We start from the raw sequence: 21,726 nt of genomic DNA on the forward strand, positions 1-21,726 counted from the left end.
TTTAACGTGGAGATATGGCAAGTACTCCGTACTATCTAGAGTCATATTCTTAAAGTTCGTTGTCAAATGTAGTAATGAGATTTCTTAATTCTTTTTCCTTCACCTGCCTCTTATAAAGTCTACATTCTTTACTTCCAAAAGAATTCTGCACTATCCACTTCTCTTCATTTCAATCTCTTAGCCCAAGCTATGGTCATATCTCCCCTGGATCATAATAGCTTCCTACTGGTGTCCCGGATTCTAATCTTGAGCCCTATAGTCCAGCCTCCCACTGGAGCCAGTGACCTTCCTGAAAAGAAAATTAGATCATGTCCTTCCCCTGTCTACAACTCCTCAGTGGCTTCCCAAGCTTATCAGTGCCCACAGAGCTCTCTGATTTTCCCTCTCACTCCCCACACTCAGACCACACCAAGTATTCACCGTTTTTCTTGAATTTCGAACATACTGCCTCTTCAGAGCATTTGCACATCACTTCCTTCTGCTTAGAATGCTTATCTCCCAGGTTTTCAGATGTTTGGAAACTTTCATTCACTCTCAGTTAAAGCATCATCCTCCCAGAGTAGATTTCCCTAAATTGGCCTTTTTCTAATACAGTACATTTTAAATTTTATGTATATTTTGTCACCTCTATCTGAAACGATCTCATTCCCATATTTACTCTTATCATCTTCATCTCTAATTATAATATCAGGGTTTTGTTTATTTGTTAATTTATAAAATTTTATTTGTTTATTGTTATTATAGTGAATTGGTTAATGAAATCCAGTAAGTTTCAAGTGTACAATTTAACAGGAAGGCATGTATATATTGCATTGTGTGTTCACCGCCAATAGTTAGATTTCTTCCTGTCACCATATATTTGACCCCTTTTACCCCATTTACCTCCCTCCTCCCCTCCACCCTCTGGTAACAACTAGACTATTGTCCATGTCCATGAGTCTCTGTTTGTTTGTCTTGTTTTTCTGTTGTTACTTTTAGATTTATATCACACATATAAGTGATATCATGTAGTTTTCAACTTTTTCTGTCTGGCTTCTTTTGCTAAGCATGATTATCTTGAGGCCCAGCCATGTTGTTGCAAATGGCAGTATTTCATCTCTTCGTATGGCTGAGTAATATTCCACTGTATATACGTACCACAGCTTCTTTATCTAATCATCTATTATAGGACACTTCGGTTAATATCAGAGTTTTAATATCAGGGTCGTTACCGCCATCTTCATGGTTTTTTCTGTAGTACCTAGAATAATACTTCTATTGTGATCAGTACTTCATAAATATTTATCAGACAAATGTTGAATTACACTTGAGGTGCTTTCTTCCTATTCATCTTCTATACTTTGAGTTATGGTTCGATTCCCAAAGGCTTATAAGTGGAATTCTTTTTACCATAATTATAGCTTAAGATACTCTTAAGCTCACCATGCAGTAAAGTCTCTTTTGTGGCCTTGTAGGAATCTGAGGTTATTATTCTGACACTTAATGTCCATAAGATGACACTCATCAATTAATGGTAAATTTGAAATAGCCTTCCAAAGCAATAAGAAAAAAGGAAATGCAAGAGGAAGTTGCTAATAAATTGTAAATGTTTCTAATACTATATGAAAGTCTTAAATTATGAAAATGAAATAGTAAACCATGAGCCTTTTAGAGTCTTCTAAATTATGCGAGATGCAGATATATATGAACTTAATATTATCTATTTTTTCCTAAAGTAATATTATTAGGCTTAATGCGAGAGTAAGTATGAATTGAAAGTGCACTGAGAGTAAAATTTTTTGCTTTTTCCAATAGCAATTTTGAATTTCATTTACATTTAGAATGAAATACATTTTATTTAAATCTATAATGATTGCTTATTTGATCACCCCTGTTTCTGCTAGGTACGCTGGGGGTTTGTTAAGATATAGCCAAAGATCATTGTATTTGTCATGAGCTTCCTTGGGCAAGTGATAGAAACTCAGATCAACTTCAGCAAATAAAGGAATTTATTAGTCCCCAGACCAGAAATTCCAGGAGGGATTCATGAAGATTTCTCTCTCTTTAGTTATCTTAGTTAAGTTTGTCTCTGCTTTCCTTTAATCTCAGCATCATTACAGTCTACTGATGAGTTGCTGAGCAGGCCAGGGTTATTATACTCTTCTCCCATCGCATCATACCCTAAAGGAAAGAAACAGATCTAGTTTATTTCCACTAGCTTATTATTCAGTTGCCTGGCATTCTTTTTAACCAATGTTGATTGAACATTCTTTGAGTCAGGCTAATTCTGAAAAATTCCTGATTCTCAGAGACCTTATTTAGGCCATGTGTCTCTTCTTGGCCAGAGGAATAGGATATGTTAATAGAGAGCGTTATGCCAAATGCTTCTATTTTGGCTGGGAAGTAGAGGGTACCTTTATTTACATGATTCCTGAAAAAAAAATGGGGCCCAGTTACAGGAAGACAGGGAATATGCTGGGCAGACAAAAACTCATAGCTACAATATTTCACTCAAATATTTAGGGTCCTTCATAATTAATGAGATGGGCATAAGTTTGAAGTTAAGATGACAAAATAGTAAAAGACAAGAATCATTTTTTTTTCCATTTCTTTTTTTTTTTAATTCTACTTCAGAAACAACTTGATCAAAGTTGCTTACATACTTGTTTTAATTTCTAGCTGGTTCCTTATGCAATTCCCTATGCTATTTAATCGAGATGTAGCTAAAGCTTTGTGAGACTGCTTGAACTTCACAGTATAAATTTTTTTTGTTATAATTAAGAAAAGGAAATTCTGAAGTGAAAGTCATCAAGTAATTTCTCCCTTGTGCCCTATAAGAAAAGCTTAATTTTGTCCATCTTAATGCTTATATAATTCCAAATTTGGATGAATTCTCCTGTTTCCAATGCCTCCCCAAGCAAATTTCTCTTCTAAACATTCATGACCCTAACACGGTTTTATGTATTAATGGATTAGTTCTTCCATATTCCTAAATTCATTACAGTCCTCTCTTGATGATCTCCTCAGTTTAGAAAGTAAATCTTTTTGTTTGTTTCTTATTTTCTAAAACAAATACGTTTGACTAGTAGCTATAAACCAAGCACTTGGCTACATTAAAGGAATACGATTTCTTTTTCAATCAGGTACTTGGTTACTTATTACTAACTAGACTTTCTCTCCCTGACTCCTTACACGCCCCCTCTCACTTGCCTCCCTCCATCTCTACTGGATTTATGTTTATGACAAGACTTTATATGTTACAGATTTCAAATACATATGTTTCAAATACATATGGGAATCACCTAGTGATTCACTTTACTGGACTAATATCTTTTTAAATTGCTACCACATTTACCTGAAAAGATTTACCCTTTAGGGAAAGCATGCTGGATAGCTTTTATCATCTCGTACTTTTCTGGGTATTTTGTGATTTCATCCTCTATTCATTTCTCTAACATCTTGCTGCCACTACCACCCATGTTGATAATGTATGAGCTTTGAACATTTCTTAATGAATGAAGATCTATTTAGTTCCTACTGTTCCTCTGAAAAAGATAAATACCATTCTGATGGGTCAATAATTTTTTTTTTTGTCTTTCTTGAATGTGTTTAGGGGCTAACCTTGGTGACTCAGTTGGTATAAATACTTGGGAATTTTCACTGCAACATAATCAACAATATGGTGACAGCAAATGTAATTTTCATTTACTTACCTAAGAAATTACTTTGTTTTTATCTTTTTCCTCCCTGGTTTCCCCCATGGGCACTAAGGAAAATGACTTTCTTTATATTTTGGTGGCATTCTTACAATATGTCTTCACTGTTCTTTCTATCTGTCTAAGACTTGGCTGTTTCTTTCTATGGGATTCACTTTGAATAAGAGTATAATATTTCTCATAAGCAAGATTGCTCATTTCAAAGCTGAATAGTCATTTAATTCTCTTCAACTTTTCTTCACGAACACTAAGATGTGAGAATTTCCCCAACTCACTTAGTAAATGAAGAATAAATAACAAAGGCAGACCATTTTAGAACCTTCTTACATGGTGACCAGATGTTCTGACCAGTAAAATGGGTCATGAAGTGTTCGAAACAGGCTTGTGGTTTCCTGCTGTTATCATTATGAAACCTGACAGCAGTAAAATGGGGGCCTGTTTTTAGTCTACATAAGATTATTTTCACAGGATGAACAAAGGCCTACCCATTGCCAATGATTTTAGATAATAGAACATAAATTGATGAATGTCTTGAAAGAGAAATAGTGACCCCTTTTCCTGTTTTGGCTTTATATTAACCAAGTTGCTTTCTTTAATTATTATCATCACTTATTGTCAATATTGGAAGTTTGAATTCCAGTTTTAAGTCATGCAACATTGGATGACCCACTTAATTTCCCTGTAACTCAATAAGGCCAGACTAGAGAATCTCTAAGGCCAGACTAGAGAATCTCTAAGGTTTATTGTTTCTAAAATGTCTATAAATTCGTAATACCCAGTCTATATAATATGTATTATCTCATGCTGCTATTTACTTATTTATTCTTTTGTAATTATTCTTCTCTTTATCCTACAAATAAGTTTCTAGAAGGCCTATACTATTTTTCAATTCTTTTGTGTTTTTTTCATCCAGAGATTTGCACAGAGGACTCAGTAAATGTTTTTGAATAAGGATAACGATGGTTCATTGGCACAATAGTAATGATTCATTAGGTTAACTAGGACTTGTTCCTACTTATGCAGACTGGGGTGCGGGGGAAGATAATGGTGAGATTGTTCATAATTCTTGCCACTCTTCCTTTAGGTCGCAGATGCTATTTATTTCCTGCCTCATTCCCACAGCCCTAAATTCTACCCACTAAAGGCTGATCAGTGTTAACATCTGAGACTCCAACCCAGGTTTTTTTCTAGTTGTAGGAGCGCATCTGGTCCCCAAAGAGAGAGAATGGTTCCAGAAGTTGCCTTCAACCCATGACAGAAATGATGGAACATGCATCGTACTATTTTATTGTGCTAGAGGACAGTGTCCATTCAAATTCCTAACACCCTGCCTCTCTTCACTATCATTTTGTTGGTGAGCCCACCAAACTGTAGAGTGTTTGATTTAACTCTCACTGGTTTTTAAGTTGAACGTGCACAGGGTATGATTGGGATTTAGTAGTTTCTTTAGTCTCGTTTCAGTGCTAACTAGCATAGATAGGCAGTTTGCCTACATTTCCTCAGCTGGAATCATTAAAGGCAAACACAGGCTTTCAGCAGAGAGATGGGGCAAAGGGAAGAAAATAGCTGTTTGAAAACAAGGAATGCTTCAGGGAAAAGCAAGTTGTTTGGGGCTTAAAATAAGAATCGTTGGGCAGTCTCTGTATAGCACAGTGAATGTCAGAAACATGGCAGGCAAAAGCAAAAAATGCTAAGATGATGTGCATGTTATATTCTCAATAAATGAAATGAGGAATGAGTGTAAAAAGTATAAAAAATAGTTGGAAGTACTATCAGTAAGTTTGTGTGTTTGTCTAGAGAAAAGAATATTGTGTTAATTTTATAACAAAGAGAGTTTTCTTATCTTGGACAATTGCTGGCCTAAAACTGAAATTGATTCAGTCATGAAAGATTGAATTGAGTTATATATGCTTGTTATTTTCCACTAGTAGTCTTAGAAGTTCAATAATTTGAAATATAAAAAAATTAACAAGATCAATATTGGTTTTTTATGAAATTTGTATAGGTGCTCCCTTACTCTTACTTTTTTCCTATTGATGGTTATTTGCCCTATTTTTACTATAATGAATTCATGATGTATGGGTTTATTTGAATTTAACATGTTAGCAAGAAAATGAATCCTTTATTTTATGTTATCTTTCTTGATTTTTATATATAAGGTTATATTAAAAACACATGCATTTTTGAAATACATGTAAACTGCCAGATTATAAATAAATGCATAATTTTCTGTGCCACACCTACATATGCTTTATGGTGTTCTGGAAAGAAGGTTGAAAGTCAGATTGGAAGTGCTATGTCCTTCTAGTTGTATGTGGAGGGAGTATTTATACTTAGTTAATACGTTGATGTGTTCCATTCACTACATATCTATTTACACTGTCTCTTAGGTTCTTGCAGATGATGAACTGCATGACCAACTACCATTAAAAATGCAATTAGGGGACAGAAGCTATCATAAAGCGCTAATAAACAAGTTGAATGGAATCTTGTTATTACAGAATGTATGCATTTAAATATTGATTTATATTACATCTGGTTCATCATTCATTTAGGAGTTAAAAACTCAAGAGAAAACACATTTCAACTTAATATTGTGAATAGTCATTAATCCATAGAGACAATGACGAAGATAAAACATTTACACAGAGTACAAGTAATGGAAAACATAAGGAAAGATGGCTAATGTGGGCAAACGAGCTGCTTATGTGAATTAGATAAATCTGTGAGTCAAATGATCTAAGACAAACAAGAATATAGAATAAAAAGGAATATGAACTAAGTGTTCATTGGCAATATTTGTCATATCATTTCTATTTGTAACCAATATAGCAGCAACCGATTAAAAGCTGTCACTTTCAGTAGATAAATTCATCTACCAAAGCAATAATCTTAACAGTAGTTATAAACAGACAGCAGTCTTACGCTAACGGCTACAAAAATCAATTAAACAATTTGTTTGATGTACTACAAGCTCCTTGAAAGTCTGATCGTATAGCTGATTTCATTGCTCTCTGTTACATACATTACTTTCGTTTTCTTAGATGTGTGTGAACTCTCATTAGGCCTGTATCAGAGGGAATGAACTCTGTTCACATAGAAAACACTCAGAAAGCTTGAGTGGCATCTTTTCTGGTCTAGTACTACTCCTATGCACAACTCAGATTGATATCTTCTGGGGAGAACTACTGCCACCTGGGAGTGTTGATATTGGTCCTCGTTCTCATCTTTCTCAGAACAGACTCATGGGATATTATCACCTGCATCAAGTGAATATTACCCTCTCCAGACCTATTGGTCTTAAAGTATTGAACATGGACCACTAACTCCTTTTTTTTCACTAACCTTAATTGGTAGCCTGTTTGCGGCATGTGATTTTCCCTGGGCCCTGTCTATACTCATTCTAACTCAGTTTCTGTGATCCTTCTTCAACTACTTATGAGGCTTCCTGGTTTCTTTATTCATTTTAACTAATAATTAAAGAAGGACTACTTCATGTAAGGTACTGTTCTAGATTCCATGAAAACAGTTATTAAAAAAAAAAAAGTCCCTGCTCATGAAGTTTATGCTTATGGAAGAGGACAGATATTAAAAAATAAATGTATGATATGCCAGATATCAATAACTGTATGGCAAAAATAAAGTAATTAGGGAAGTATTCTCTGATGAGTTTGCATTTGAACAAAATTTGACACAGGTGAGAATGCAAGGCATTTCAAAGTCAGGGGGAAGAAGTTTCCAGGCGTAACAGCAATAAGAGGAAATTCCTTTAAGTAGACATATGGTTGGAGAATTTAAGGAACCTGGAGTAGTGAGTGAGGGAAATAGTAGATGAGGAAAGAGATAGTGGGGAGAAGTTTAGGGGACAAATCATGTAGGATCCTGTAGTTCAATGAGTTCTGAATGAGCTTGGAAATTATCAGATTTTCTGAGCAAAACCCCAGAAGCCCCTATGTAGTCTTTTCCAGTCCGTGCTGCAAGGGTAGCCTATTCTGACTTTTAGCAGCATGGATTACTCTGGCTTGCATTTTATATAAATGGAATTGTGTGGTGTGCTTCCTTCATTTTTTTCAATTTATTTCATTCAAGTTATACTTGAGAGATTCATTCATAGTGTTGGATATAGTTGTAATCTACTCATCTTTGTTGTGCTGAGTTCATTGTACAGATATGACACAATTTATTTTTTCATTTTACTAATATTTGACATTTAAATTGGCTTGGCTATCATGAACAGTATTACTATAAACTTTTTCTTTTTTTACTTTTTATGAATGAACATGAATATGTTTTATTTGGTTATCTACAAATGGGTGGAATTGCTGGGTCAGAGGTTATGTGTATTTTCAATTTTAAAAAATACTACCAAAATTTTTTCCAAGATGATCATAACAATTTCTATTCCAATCAGCAGTGTTTGAGAGTTCTGGTTGTTCTGATAGTAATGCCTTTGTGTAATCTATCACCCTCCCTCATTTGTGTGCTGGACCTAGTGACTTGCTTCAGATCTATAGACAAAGTATGAAGAAAAATTTATAGCAAAAGTGATAGAATGTTGCACCTGAGATTAGGTTGTGAAGACTATGACTTCCATTTTGTTGGCATTCTTGCCATCTTGCATGCTTACTCTGATGAAGCCAGCTGTTATGTTGTGACCTTCTGTATGAGGAGGCCTTGTGACTAAGAACTGAGGAACTCAAGGCTTCCGTCCAACAGCCATGGAGGAATTGAATGCTGTCAACAACCACTGGAGTGATATTGGAAGCAGATCCATCTTTACTTGACTTTAGTTTAAGAAGACTACAGTCTTGTGAGAGACTCAGAGTCAGAAGACTTAACTAAGTATACAGATTTCTGACCTAGAGGAATAATAAATGTATATCACCTTATGCCATTACATTTTAGGGTAGTTTGTTACACAACAATAGATAACTAACACAGTGGCCATTTAGATATACTCCTTTGTGATGTGCCTGCATACATTTTTGCCCACTATTAGGTTATATGCTTGCTTGTTCATTTATTTTTATTTGTTTGTTATTTATATGTAAGAGTTCTTTAAATATTCTGAATATGAGCACCTAACATAAATATTGCATATATCTCCTCCCATTATATAGCTTGCCTTTTCACTCTCTTGATGAACAGTGATTATTAATTTTAAGGCAGTCAATTTTATCAATTTTTTATTCTTTATAATTAATGCTTTTTGTGTCCTGTTTAAAAAATTTATGCCTACCTCAGGGTTAGGAAAATATTAGTCTATATTTCCACTTAAAATTTTATCGTTTTACTTTTTATGCTTAGATCTATAATCCATCTAAAACTGATTATGTTTATGATCTGAGCTAGGTATTAAGATATACTTTTTCCCCAAATGGATATCGAATTGATCCAGGAAATTTATTAAAAAGATCATCTTTTCTGCATTGTACTTCAGTGTTACATTTGTTATAAATCAGTTAACTGTGTGTCAAACTGTTCCATACTAACTTGGTTAAGCTGAGAACTATGTTTCTCAGAATCTCCCTCTCTGAATGGTTTTCCATTAGGATTGGCTAATAGAGAAACTTGCACACGATTGAAAGGAGACAATGAGGAAGTGGCCATTATTCTTTGGAAGTTTTCTTGGACATGTCCATGGACAGACACAGAGGTCCTGGTGGGTTCTAGCTCTTCCTCATTCTTCTGATCTCCATATCTAGCTTTTCTTCTTGACTACCATCCTTGCTGAACAGCAGCAGCCCTAGGCCCCCACTAGGTGTTGAGCAGGGCACCTACAGGAGTGCCAATACATCAAGGCAACAATTTGCTATAGACTTCCCACTGGTTTCTTCTTCATGTCTGCAGCTGGATACGCTTGGGGTTTTTTGTTTTGTTTTGGTTTGGTTTAGATATGTTTTGTACGTATCTCTACAAACTCTGACTTTCCCACCCTGCCAATGCATCAAGAGGATTGTTAGTATATTCCTTCCCTAACTCTCCAACTTTTCTTGAGAACAGAAAGCATAGACATTGGGTACAGACAGTGTAAGAGATGCTGTTGTGAGGGCAAGCAGATACAATGTGTATGTGTGGGTCTGGTTCTGGGCTCTCCTGTCTGTTCATTAAATTTTTCAATTTTTGCATCAATAATATACTGTCTTAATTATAATTTTATAATAAGTCCTGCTATCTGGCCATATAAGTCCCCAGCTTTGTCCTTCAAGATTTCCTTGTTTATTCTTGGCCCTTTTTATTTCTAAATAAATTTCAGCCAGGTCCTGAGTTGATAAGAGATAGTGTTAGCAGATCAGAGAGGGAGAAGAAGCATAGAAGGAGCATGGAGCATGGAAGGAATTAGTAAAATAAAAATTGAAGACAGAAGGATCTGAGGTTCACATTAAAGGAAGTACAAAGCAGAAATCAAACGGGAATGAGAATCCTTGAGAAAGAAATAAAAGGTGAATTGGGGAAATAATAATATAAAATAAGGTGCTGGAGATGAGGTAGAATTTGGGGAAGTTGAGCAGACATGGGCATCGGAGGGGTCTATGAGAGACTATAGGAGCAGAGGTTAATGTTTGTGAATATCAAAATCTCCTAGGAAGAAACTGGAGATGTAGGAAGAGAATAAAAACGAATTTAAACAAGCTGTATTACCATTGTTGTATTAGTTTCCTGTGGCTGCTGTAACAAATTATCACAAAGTTAGTGGCTTAAAAACAACATAAATTTGTTATCTTATGTAGTTATGAAGGTTAAAACTGTGCAATGGGTGTCACAGGGCTAAAATGAAGCTGTTGGTGGGGATGTGCCTTCCGGAGGCTCTTGGGAAGAATCCATTGCTTCTAGAGGTGCTGAGTTCCTTGGCTCTGAGCCAAGACTCTGGCTCTACTTTTGTCATCATATTTCTTTTCTGACTGTCCTGCCCCACTCTTTTGTTTTTAAGAACCTTACATGATTACATTGGGCCTATCTAATAACACAGGGTAATCTCCCCGTCTCAAGATCCTTAACTTGATCACATGCGAAAGTCCCTTTTGTCATAAAAGGTAGCATATTCCCAGGTTCCAGGGATTAGGACATAGGTATCTTTAGGGGGCTATTATTCTGCCTACCACAATTTATAAGCTGGATTTAGATGTTTACCTTTTTAAAAATAAAGTCAATGGGATTAGATTTTAAAGAGTATTCTATTATATCTTAAAAAGATGATAGAGCAAACTCGAAAACATAACACAAAATATTTGTTTAAGACAAGAAATAAATACTTCTTTACCTTTGGAGACCAAGAAATCTAGGACCATATCTTGGCTGTACCATTTGCCACCTGTGTCACCCAAGAACATTATTAAAACTCTCTGCATTTCAATTTCTACATCTGATAATGAGAAGATTATCATCATATCAATATAGAAGATTATATCAATATAGTGTGAGGCCTAAAATTAAGGTTTAAAATTAAATGCTGCCTTGACATCTGGTGAAATTGGAAGGGGCTCAAATATCCTAACCCCAAGTTCCCCTCCCCACTCTGCTCCCACAGATAAGGTCCCCTAGTCAAGCACACTTCCTTAACAAATGGACCAAGTACCATTCCTGGTTATCTCCGTGAGTTTAGTTTCCTGCCAGCCTGCAGGATTGTTCAAATAAGTCGATCACATCCTCCCATGGGAACCAGGGGGTATCCTACCCTCTTGATGCTACAAAGCCTACCTCTCATAACCTCTGTTCCTGAGTATAGCCCCATGTGGCCCTTTATGGCCTGTGGTGTCCTCCTTCCCTAGCTGTGAGTATATATGACTAATATACTGCTGTAGATCTCATCTGCTAAATCTTGGATGTTGTGTGTTTAGCCATCCCCATAACCCTATGGCAGAAATCCCTTCCTCACCAATGGGGCAAAAAGGAGGCAATTAAAACAAATATCTATCTCATAGCATTTTTATGCAGAAAAACTCATTTAAACTATGGTAACGTCTTAGCAAAAAACTTGGCAAGGTTTTGCTATACAGGACATCCTCAATAATTGGTAACCATTATTATTATTACTGTGGCTTAAAGTGTCATTGTTATTGTATTTTTAAATCATTCTCCACTTGGCATGAGTTGAAATTACATGCTTTTCTAGTGATCCATGTAATTATGTCCTAAAGAAAGGAGGAGACCAGGCGCTTATAAAGACACACTAGGTGAGCAAAGTGCAATTTGGAGTTTTACTGGTAGAAAAGGAAGTTAGTCATTTTCTACATCCCGACCCTGAGGAAATAGTTCAGCAAAAATATATTTTAATATAGAGGGGGTGAAGAAAAGATTAAGTTGTGTTTTTCAGAGGAAATGATAATCCTGACTCGTACATGAATGGACTTCAGATGTGGCCAATGAGCTGTGCACCCTTAACTTATACAAAGAAAGAAGTGATTTTCCACGTGGGTGGCAGAATCTTCCTAAGGAACACAGCACAATCCAGATTCAGATGTAAAAGGGAAGAGAAACGAAGTGATTTTGGATTTGGGGTGCTTTTTTGTCCTTCATTAATGTGCATCTGAAACATACATTGCGTTATCATTTCCTCAGAAGGGAACTAGAGGCTGATTTGAAATTTACGTGCTGTTTACAGATCCAAACTCAGAAAATGAATCGCAAAGGTGGAGCATTTGATGAAACCCAAAAGGACATGGCAAACATCGAGGGAAAATCTGTTACTAGAACGTTTATGAAAAACGTTTTCTTAAGACCCTGATGCAATTGGCAAAGAAATTGTTCACGGTTATAGAGAGGCCAGCAGCCCCTTCCAGAGTAATGAAGGTGATGCGGAAAAGGCTCCGGTTTCGGTCTGCAGTTGTGAGCGGATCAGCACACACTCTTAGGTCCTGTTCCATTTGCGCATGACCTCTTTGCAGCGTATTCCCGCAAGCTCGCTGTGCTGTGGACTGCTTCCTTTGCGGAATTACGGAGAGCCAAGGCTTCCTCCCTTAGCACCGCAGCACAGAAAACCCGACTTTTCATTTCATCCGCTCAGACTGCGTCTGAGGACAGCCTGCCACGTGTTAGCGGAGGTAATTGTAGCAGCCTTTTCAGATTTAATTAGATGGAGAAACGTTTTGAGAAAACAGCAGATGTATAGTGCACACATTGAGCAAAATTAGTTTTTCTACACCACACACGTAGTTTGCGGTCCCTGCATACAGAGACCAAGAAGACCGTTCTTCAGGGAAATTATAGGTGTCCTGGGAACAGAGCTGGCAAACCCTCGAAGGCTTCCCTCAGGGCCCTGAGAGCATGTTTTGCTATTTTTGTGAAACTCAATGACCTGAGAAAGTATGACCTGAAACGTTAGATTCAAAAGATCATCCTATGCAAAAACCCAGCATGAGTTAATGAATGAAGCAGATTTTAAAAAATAATGTTGACACAGCTCCAAGCTCTCTCCTAACCCATACACCCCTATATCCGACTGCCACCAACTGCCAATTGGTTATCTCTTCACTGCCAACTCACCTGCCTTCTAAGTGGCTTCTAACAATTCTAGGATTTCTAAGAATACCTCAGACTGAACTCCTCCTCCTTCCCATCTCTCAGTCTGTTGCTCTGGTTTCCCAGTGACACAGCCCAAGCCTGACTCCCTGCCTTCTCCATTTTCATCAGCCCCTTTCTGCCCCCTCCCGACTGCTTCCCCACCACGCACATCCCAGTGAACCCCCAGCTGACTTTTTATTCTATCCTCAAATCATTTCTACCTATCTGTCTTCATCTATTTCAGTTGTCCCCACACCAGACCGAGTTCTCCATCCACTACCTTCTAGAATGACATACTCTCTTCCAGCAGAAATCTCTTCCACCTTGCTCCGTGGCAATCCACTTTTTCAAACTAAAGCAAAATGATTATTCTAGAATTTGTCGATTCTGATCACGCCCCCCTTTGACTTAAAAGGCTTTTATTTGTTTTTCACTGCTCTACAGCAAAACTCAAACTCCTTAAGACATCTTCATTTCCTATTTGAAGACCTTCTTGTTACACATATTATTGAAGCTGCCAGTCCCTTATAAATGCAAATTCTTTCACTTTCTGAAATAAGTGCTGCCTTCGCTCAACTGTTTTCTCTGCCCAAAATCTTACCGCCACCCCCAGATGGCCTGGATAACTCTTACATATCTTTTGGTAATTTTTCAAGTCTCTATTGCCTCACAAAGCTCCTTGTTATTCCATTATTAGAGCACTGACATGATTAGTTATGATTGTTTTATTATATGTCCCACCTCTGGTCCTCACACTCTAAAAAGTCAGGCACCAAGTCTGTTTGACTCACTCTTCCATCTTTAGTTTACCTGTATACCAGCTCAGTTTGAGTGACACACAGTAGGCTCTTAATAAATACTTGTTGGATGAGGTTCTCTCTACAGTAAGTCTTCGCTTAATGCCATTGATAGGTTTTATGCTTTTAGGTATAATGACATGTAATGAAACCATTTTTACCCCAGGCTGATTGATACGAACAAGAGTTAAGTTCATATGGCATCTCATCAACATTCTAAGGAAACAATGTTGAATGAAACAGCATTATTCGAGGACCTGCTGTATATGCCAGACATGAAGTTGGGTATTCACATGCATTATCTTCTCAAATGCCTATAATAACTGTGAAGTAGGTTTCATGTTCATTGTGCAGATCAGAAAAGTGAGGCTAAGGGAAGGACCGAGTTTGCCTAAGGTCACAGAATGGGGTCAGTTGTGGGACTGGAACAAAAATTCAATTTTCAGTTTTCTGCCTAAGGTTACACATTAAGGTTACACATTGCTTTCATGAATGCAGAATGATAGCTAAGGATGGCAGATGGGCTGATGCAGAGAGGAAAAGTTTGGTACAAGGGGAGGTCGCAGTGGAGGAGAATAGAGGGAAAGGGACTCTGACATTCTCTGCTTAATTTCCCAAACGCAGAGTCCGGCCTCCACCTGGATGGCAGGGAACCTTTGAGTGTTCACATGTTAGAAGGCGCCCTCCCACCTGCCTCCACCTGCCTCCACCTGCCCCATCCCAGGGAGGTCCGCTATTTTAAGAAAGGTGGACGAGACCAAGTTCTTAAGCTCAGTCTACCAGATCTGATTCATGTGAACTTTCCACAAGATTAACTACCTGATTTTTATCTTCTTGATACCATGATGCCAACTCTTTGTCGGACCAGCCAAGTAAAAACTGTTTGGTTTAATTTCTTACTGTCTGTCTCCCTGGGCCTCAAAAATTGACTTAGGGAAATTATATTTGAAGTTCATTTACTAACATACCATGTAGGCTTGTAAAAACTTTACCCATACAATACTCCATTTGTCTTGAAATCTTGGTAATTACTGATATAGTATTTTTTGTTTGGCAAATATGGCCCAGGATTTACTGCTACAGTTCTGTGCCCCATGTAAGGTTCTGGGGACAGCTTTAAACAGCATTTCTTTTTACTTTTCATTTCTTAACATATGCTGCTTCTAAATTTTGGAAAATTTAATAGGCAGAATAATTTAAAAAGAAAACATTCTCAAAATTAAAGATTTTTTTTTTTTTTTAGCAATATAAGTCATTGAAAATGGAGAGCAGAGCAATCTGAAGAATTTTAGAATGAATCATCATTAACCGTACATGACATGTTGTACGACAACTAAGTTCTGATGCACAATTAGTCACCTAATTAGGTTTAAAATTCATTTAAATAGATGGCTTCCATCCCTGGCCCACCCACTTATTTTTATTACTCCCACTTACTGCATACAATTTAAGGCTCATATTACAGAATTCTGGGGCCTACACAAATGCATGCTGGATGGAAAGGTGAGTGACCTATTTGGGTGCTCAGTGAAGCAGGGGCTGCTGAGGCCACATTTTACAGTGAGTCGTACATGCTTTGAACAGTGTTCTCCGGGAGGAGTGTCTTTCTGTAGAATTTCTTGGACTGTGGTTCCTCAAATGAATTGTGCACCCTATTTGCGTTACATGGTAAGGTGATGAATCAGGAGTAAATGGATGATACAGTCATGAAAACCACTTTCTGTGGAGGTGTGGCTACGAGGTACCATATAACAAGTTCCTGTTTCGCTGATACCGAGAAACACTCTTTCACTTTTTTTATCGTCCTCATAATTGGGTTGTATCTCACAATCAACGGGGTGTCATATGTACTTTCCAGAGTTTTTCTTTCTTGGTTATATATAAAATAATGGTGTGTCTTATAATCAATGGCATCTTAGATGCAATAAATATGATGTATTGCTCTTCTGGCAGTTTTAAGTAGAGTTTCTCTAAGTCACTTGTATATCTGAATAAGCTGACTTATGAGACACAATATTCATTCTTTTATTCCTTCATTTCTTTAAATATAATTAACACCAAATTTGGCACTAGCAAAATACAGGAAGACACTGATACTGCTTTCTCATACCATTGGGCAAATAGCTGGAATAGATACATCAAATATGTTATAGGGCAGAACACTGTGGCGAGTGCTGAAGGGTAACTACAGGTCCAGTGCAGAATAGTCGGGACTCAGCACATTTCATCCCATTAACCTCTTTTGTACATTTGTGATTTTATGAAATGTCCTTATCATTAGTTCCCTCATCAGTGACAGTTTCACAGAGAGAGTGGTTTTCATTTAAGGGAGGAGTCAGGGTTCATCGACTTGACAGTAAACCTGATTTTAGTGCATAAGGATCACCGAGGGTGTGTATTAACAACGCAGGTTCCTGTGACCCTCGCCAAGACATTCTGATTCAGTAGATGGGGGCCCAGAAATTTGTGTTTCTATAATCTGCCCCTTATCCCCAGGTGACTATCATGTTTAAGATGGTCTTTAGTCCACACTTTGGAAGACATTGGACTGGACAAAATACTCACATGAGCCCGTTATAATAAGAAGAATTAACAGAGCGTTTCACCTGGCTTGTAATTTGTTTATCCAAAACCAGATACATTTAAGTGGGATGTTCAAATGGCAGTAAGCATTGTGCAATAATGAATGCCCGTACTAAACAGATGGAGGATTTATCCTACCTGCTTACAACAGTTTTATTTGGAAACAAGGAATATAATTTATTTTTTTTTAAGTCTCTGAAAGTACTTCATGTTTAAACTAGTGTTTAGTTAGCTTCTTTTTGCTTTCTGCTTTTGATATGAGTAGGTGTTGTATTGAAGGGAGACACCAGCAGATGGGTCTAATCATTGGAGGTAAAAGGGAAAGAAGCAAAGGGGAGGTTATTGGTGGGACTGGAGCCATACAGTTTTGTGTTTTCCTCATCTGTCACATGCCAACCCAGTTCTGTAGCAGTAATAGAAATTGCCAATGCAAAGTGAGCCAGAATGCAATGAGAGGCATCTTGAATAACGAGGAAGAAATCTGCTAAGCAGTTCAGGCCCCCGAGAGAAGCAGGTGCCTATGAATTTCAATGGCTTGGCTAGCCAGTAAATTTTACTGACTTTAATTGGTAATATTTTGCTTTCCTCTACTGTCGAGATTCAACAATCATATCTCATGTAGCTATAGAAGAGCCAAGCTATACTTTTGGCCTCTGTAAGTTTATTACTTTTCACTTGGGTAGTTGTGAAAGCCTTTTATACTAACGTCAAGGTTATGGATGGGATGTGGAGGGCGTGACTCAATTAATGAGTTTATTGAATAATTTACTTGAATATATAAAGTGACCGTCACTGATCATTTGTTTTTATGTCCTAGTTTTAGGCACCATAAAAATAAACAACCAAAAAATCTACCATTGACAACAAGCCAACTGAGGTTAATAAATGCTGCTTATGTTCCTTCGTTGGTTAAGTGAACAGGATTCAAGAATGCCTCTTTGATTAGCCTGGAAACATTAAACACCTACTTCACCGAATACAGAATTTTTTTTTATTAAGGACTCTTAGCTGTTTAGTAATATATAAGAACTAAGAAAGGTTATTCTATTCTCAGACACTACAAGTACACGTCTCAAGGACAAACTGGCTCTTTGCTGCTACATTCAGTCAATGAATGAATGGTTAACTGCTCTTGTCTTCTCTGTGTCAACAAGAGGTTAGAGGGTTAGAGGTTAGGAGTTAGAAGGAAATGCCAGGGAATTTATCATGCATTGACTGCTTCCCCGAATCTACTACTAATCTCCCCAATAATCTTTGGATATTCAGACTCTTCTAACTGTAGGTGTATTTTAAAAATGATAGCTTTGAGTTCTTTTGTCACTTGCTTATTGTTCATTATTGAGCTATTTATGTTTAAACAGGTGTTGGTCTTTTCCAGCTAAGATTTTCCCAGGTTGGTTAATTTCACTCACTGAGATGATTTAAATGGATTTTAATCTCCTGAAAAATTCTGCACTATTTCTATCCAAATCACTTAAGAAGTCTTTGAGATGGCTCATTTATTACTGAGGTGATTTGTGAGAAAGTTTGCAGGCTTCCTGTGACAGGTGCTTTGAGGCAAACTGGGCTGTTACCAAAGATGAATAAAGGGATTTGGGGATTTCTCTAAATTCAAAAGAATTTATATTTTTCTACATTTCTGAGCTTTCTTTCTAAACTTCTAAACTTATTGTTACTTCTTATCTAGATGTAGCACAATGATGTACTTAGATCTAATATAACTACAGAGAAGTACTCTATGCAATCTGGGAACTCCTAGTGGAGGCTTTCAATGAGAGGTGAAATTTTTTTCATTGACTGATAACTTGTTTTTGTGAACTTTTCATTAAAATGTTGACAGATCAACAAACTTATTTTCTGAACTGATGAACAAAGTTCACTTATGGAAAATAATCATTTTCTTTGAATTAAACTCTCAGAATTTGAAACTTCTATTTTCTGCTACGAGATTTATATCACTTAAATTCTACTGCACTGAAAAATATAATCAATCAACAGAGAACATGCTCTGAGGAATTAATTGTTGTCAGTTGATGTATTTAATGGGACATCACACTTCATTAACTTAGCTAACTTATTAAGCCTAATCAGATATATAAGAGAAAAAGTTCATGATCAAAGTTAAAAAATAAAGTCTGGGCTCTAGAGAGTCTTTACTTGCAATACAAAACTTTGAGTTTCACAGAAATGGATTGTTTATTCCAGAAGATTCTTTTTGCGTGGTGTGATTCTGGGCCAAGAGATCAGATAAGGTCCCCCCCACCCCGCCCCCACTTTGGGGTTTGTAACGCATACTCTACAGTCATGCATCACTTAATAGGGATATATTCTGAGAACTGTGTTAGACGATTTCATCTTTGTGGAAATATCACTGAGTGCACTTACACAAACCTAGATGCTATAGCCTGCAATACACCTAGGCTGTATGGTATAGCTATTGCTCCTAGGCTGCAAACTTGTACAGCGTGTTACTGTACTGAATATTGTAGGCAATTGCAATATTAATAGTAATTTGTGCATCTAAACATACAAAAGGTACAGTAAAAATATGGTATAAAAGATAAAAATGGTACACCTTTATAGGGCACTTACCACGAAAAGAGCTTGCAGAACTGGGAGTTGCTCTGGGTGACTCAATGAGTGACTGAAGGCCCAGGACATGACTGTGCACTACTGTAGACTTTATACGCACTGCAAGCTTAGGCTACATTAAATTTATAAAAAAGGGGTTTTTTTTTTAATAATAAATTAACTCTAGCTTACTTTAATTTTTTTATTTTATAAGCTTTTAAGTTTAAGAAAATCTTTTGACTCCTTTGGAATAATATTAGCTTAAAATAAACACATTGCACAGCTGTGCAAAAATATTTTCTTTCGTTATATCCTTTTTCTGCAAGCATTTTTCTAGTTTTTTTTAACTTTTGAAAAATTTTGTTAAAGACACAAACACACACATTAGCCTAAGCCTGCACAGGGTCAGGATCATCAATTTCACCCTCTTCCTCCTGGACCTCACTTCACTGGAAGATCTTCAGGGAGCAATAACAGACATGGAGCTGTCGTCGGAAATATGTCCGTGGTGGTTTGCTTGTTTTCTTTTCGTGTTTGTTTGTTCATCATAGACTTGCTTGTAAGCAGATAATACACCATGAACATTCCTCTCTATTAATAAAAACATTTTCGTGTCAGGACTCATGTTTTCGAACTTTTAAAGGAGCTTCTTGAGGTCTGGAAAAGCTTCTGCTAAACCCTTCACTGAATTTTTTTTGGAGGTTCTTTTTCTTTGCCTGCAATTTCCTTTTGTCTTGTCTCTTCTTCACCTATGCATTTCTGTTACAGTTCCAACAACTCCTTTTTAGTCAGTTCCTCAGGAACCACCTCTAGGAGCTCCTCAAAGTCATCCTCATCCACACCCAGGTTAAATTTGTTTGCCATCTTAACCACCGCCTTGTTGATTTTTGCAACCTTCTCATCTTTAGAAAATCCTTTGACGTTATGGACAAAGCTCTTGTCTTTTTCCAGTTGCCATTCATACACTCCTTGGTGATCGCCCCAAGACCAAGCAAGGACACAGTCATGGACATTGTTATTCTTCCAGAATTGCGTCAATGTTTTCCTCAATATCTTCCTCAGTAGTAGCAATACCCTGGGTAAAGGTCCTCCTTAGGTAGTATTCCTTAAAAGCTATTATAACTCTTTCATCTATTGGTTAGATAAATGAGGTGGGTTTAGGAGGGAGAAACATCACTTTGATATCAAGATGAAGATCACCAAGAAGAGGAGGATATCCAGGAGCATTATCAATAATAAGTAAAATCTTGAAAGGCATATTATTCTCCAAATAGTACTTCTCTATTTCACTGGCATAGCAATTCAAGAGGGCTTCTCGGAAGAGGAGCTGGGTCATCCATGACTTCTTATTGCTCCTGTAGTACCCTGGCACTGTGTGCTCACTGATATGTTGGAAGGCCCTGAGGTTCTCACTGCAGCAGATCACAAAGGGTTTCAACTTGTAGCCTGCAGCACTGCTGCTAAGCGAGACTGTTATCCTTCACCTTTGCCTTGAAACCTGGCATTGACTTGGTCTCCTTAAAGATGAATGTCTTTTCAGACATTTGTTTCCAGAGTAGGGATTTTTTTTATCCATATTGAATATTTGCTCTGGCAACTAATTTTCTTCCACAATGAGCTTATCTAGATTTTTCGAAAATTCTGCAGCTGCCTTCACATTAGCAACTCACAGCTCACAGCCTCACCAGTCACTTTCACATCATGTAATGAGTAACAATTTTTTTTTTTTTAGGCGAGGCAGTCCTTAGTTGACCTCACAGATTGCAAGGACCTTGTCAGCTTACAATCCCTTATTTTTTATTTTTAACGCCTATAGCACCTGGTCTTCCCAGGTGGTCTCTCATTCAATTACTAACCAGGCCTGACCCTGCTTAGCATTCAAGATCAGACGGGGTCGGGCTTGTTCAGGGTAGCATGGCCATAGATGAGCAGCAATTCTTGAACCATTGAACCACTCAGAACTAGCAGTAAATTCAGCATCGTAGTTGGGTTCAGCCTTTTCTTTCAACATTGCAAACAACCTTTTGCTGTGTGATCATCATGGTGCTGAGAGGGATATGCTTCTGTGTCTAGTCTTCAGTCCAGGTCATTAGAAGTTCCTCCGTGTCTGATATAAGACTTTTCTCATATTTTAAGTAGTCTCATTGCCTTCAATGAAGCAGATCCTTTAACAGTTTCTGTCACTTTGTTCTCGTTCTTCAAGATTGTAGCCGAGACGGAATGACACTGAGCAATAACCATCACTGATTTCCCACCTTTGTATTCCTTAATCACTTTTAATTTTATTTTCGGGTCAATCACTTGATGGTACCTCTTGCTGGCAACACTGGCAGTAGGTTTTGTACACTTTGGGGCCATGACGAACAAAATAACATGAGATTAAATCAAGCACAAGGGAAAAATGAAGCATTCAAGAGATGTGGTGAACATGAGATGGATGAGATTGCTGCTGGTATAACACAGCACATGGTTTCACAGCAAACTTTATTTTTTAATAAGCAGAAAGAGTACACATTAGAATAACGACAAAGATCATAGTAAATACATACACCAGTAACATAGTCACTTGTTATCAATTA

The 21,726-nt window shown here is 37.2% G+C and overlaps 1 pseudogene; it reads right to left on the reverse strand.

The window, feature by feature from the left end:
- Positions 1-20,954: 20,954 nt before the first annotated feature.
- Positions 20,955-21,073, reverse strand: LOC120607969 (uncharacterized; annotated as a pseudogene).
- Between the last annotated feature and the right edge of the window lie 653 nt (positions 21,074-21,726).

This window comes from Pteropus medius, unplaced genomic scaffold, assembly GCF_902729225.1.
Source record: "Pteropus medius unplaced genomic scaffold, Ma_sr-lr_union100, whole genome shotgun sequence".
NCBI lineage: Eukaryota > Metazoa > Chordata > Mammalia > Chiroptera > Pteropodidae > Pteropus > Pteropus medius.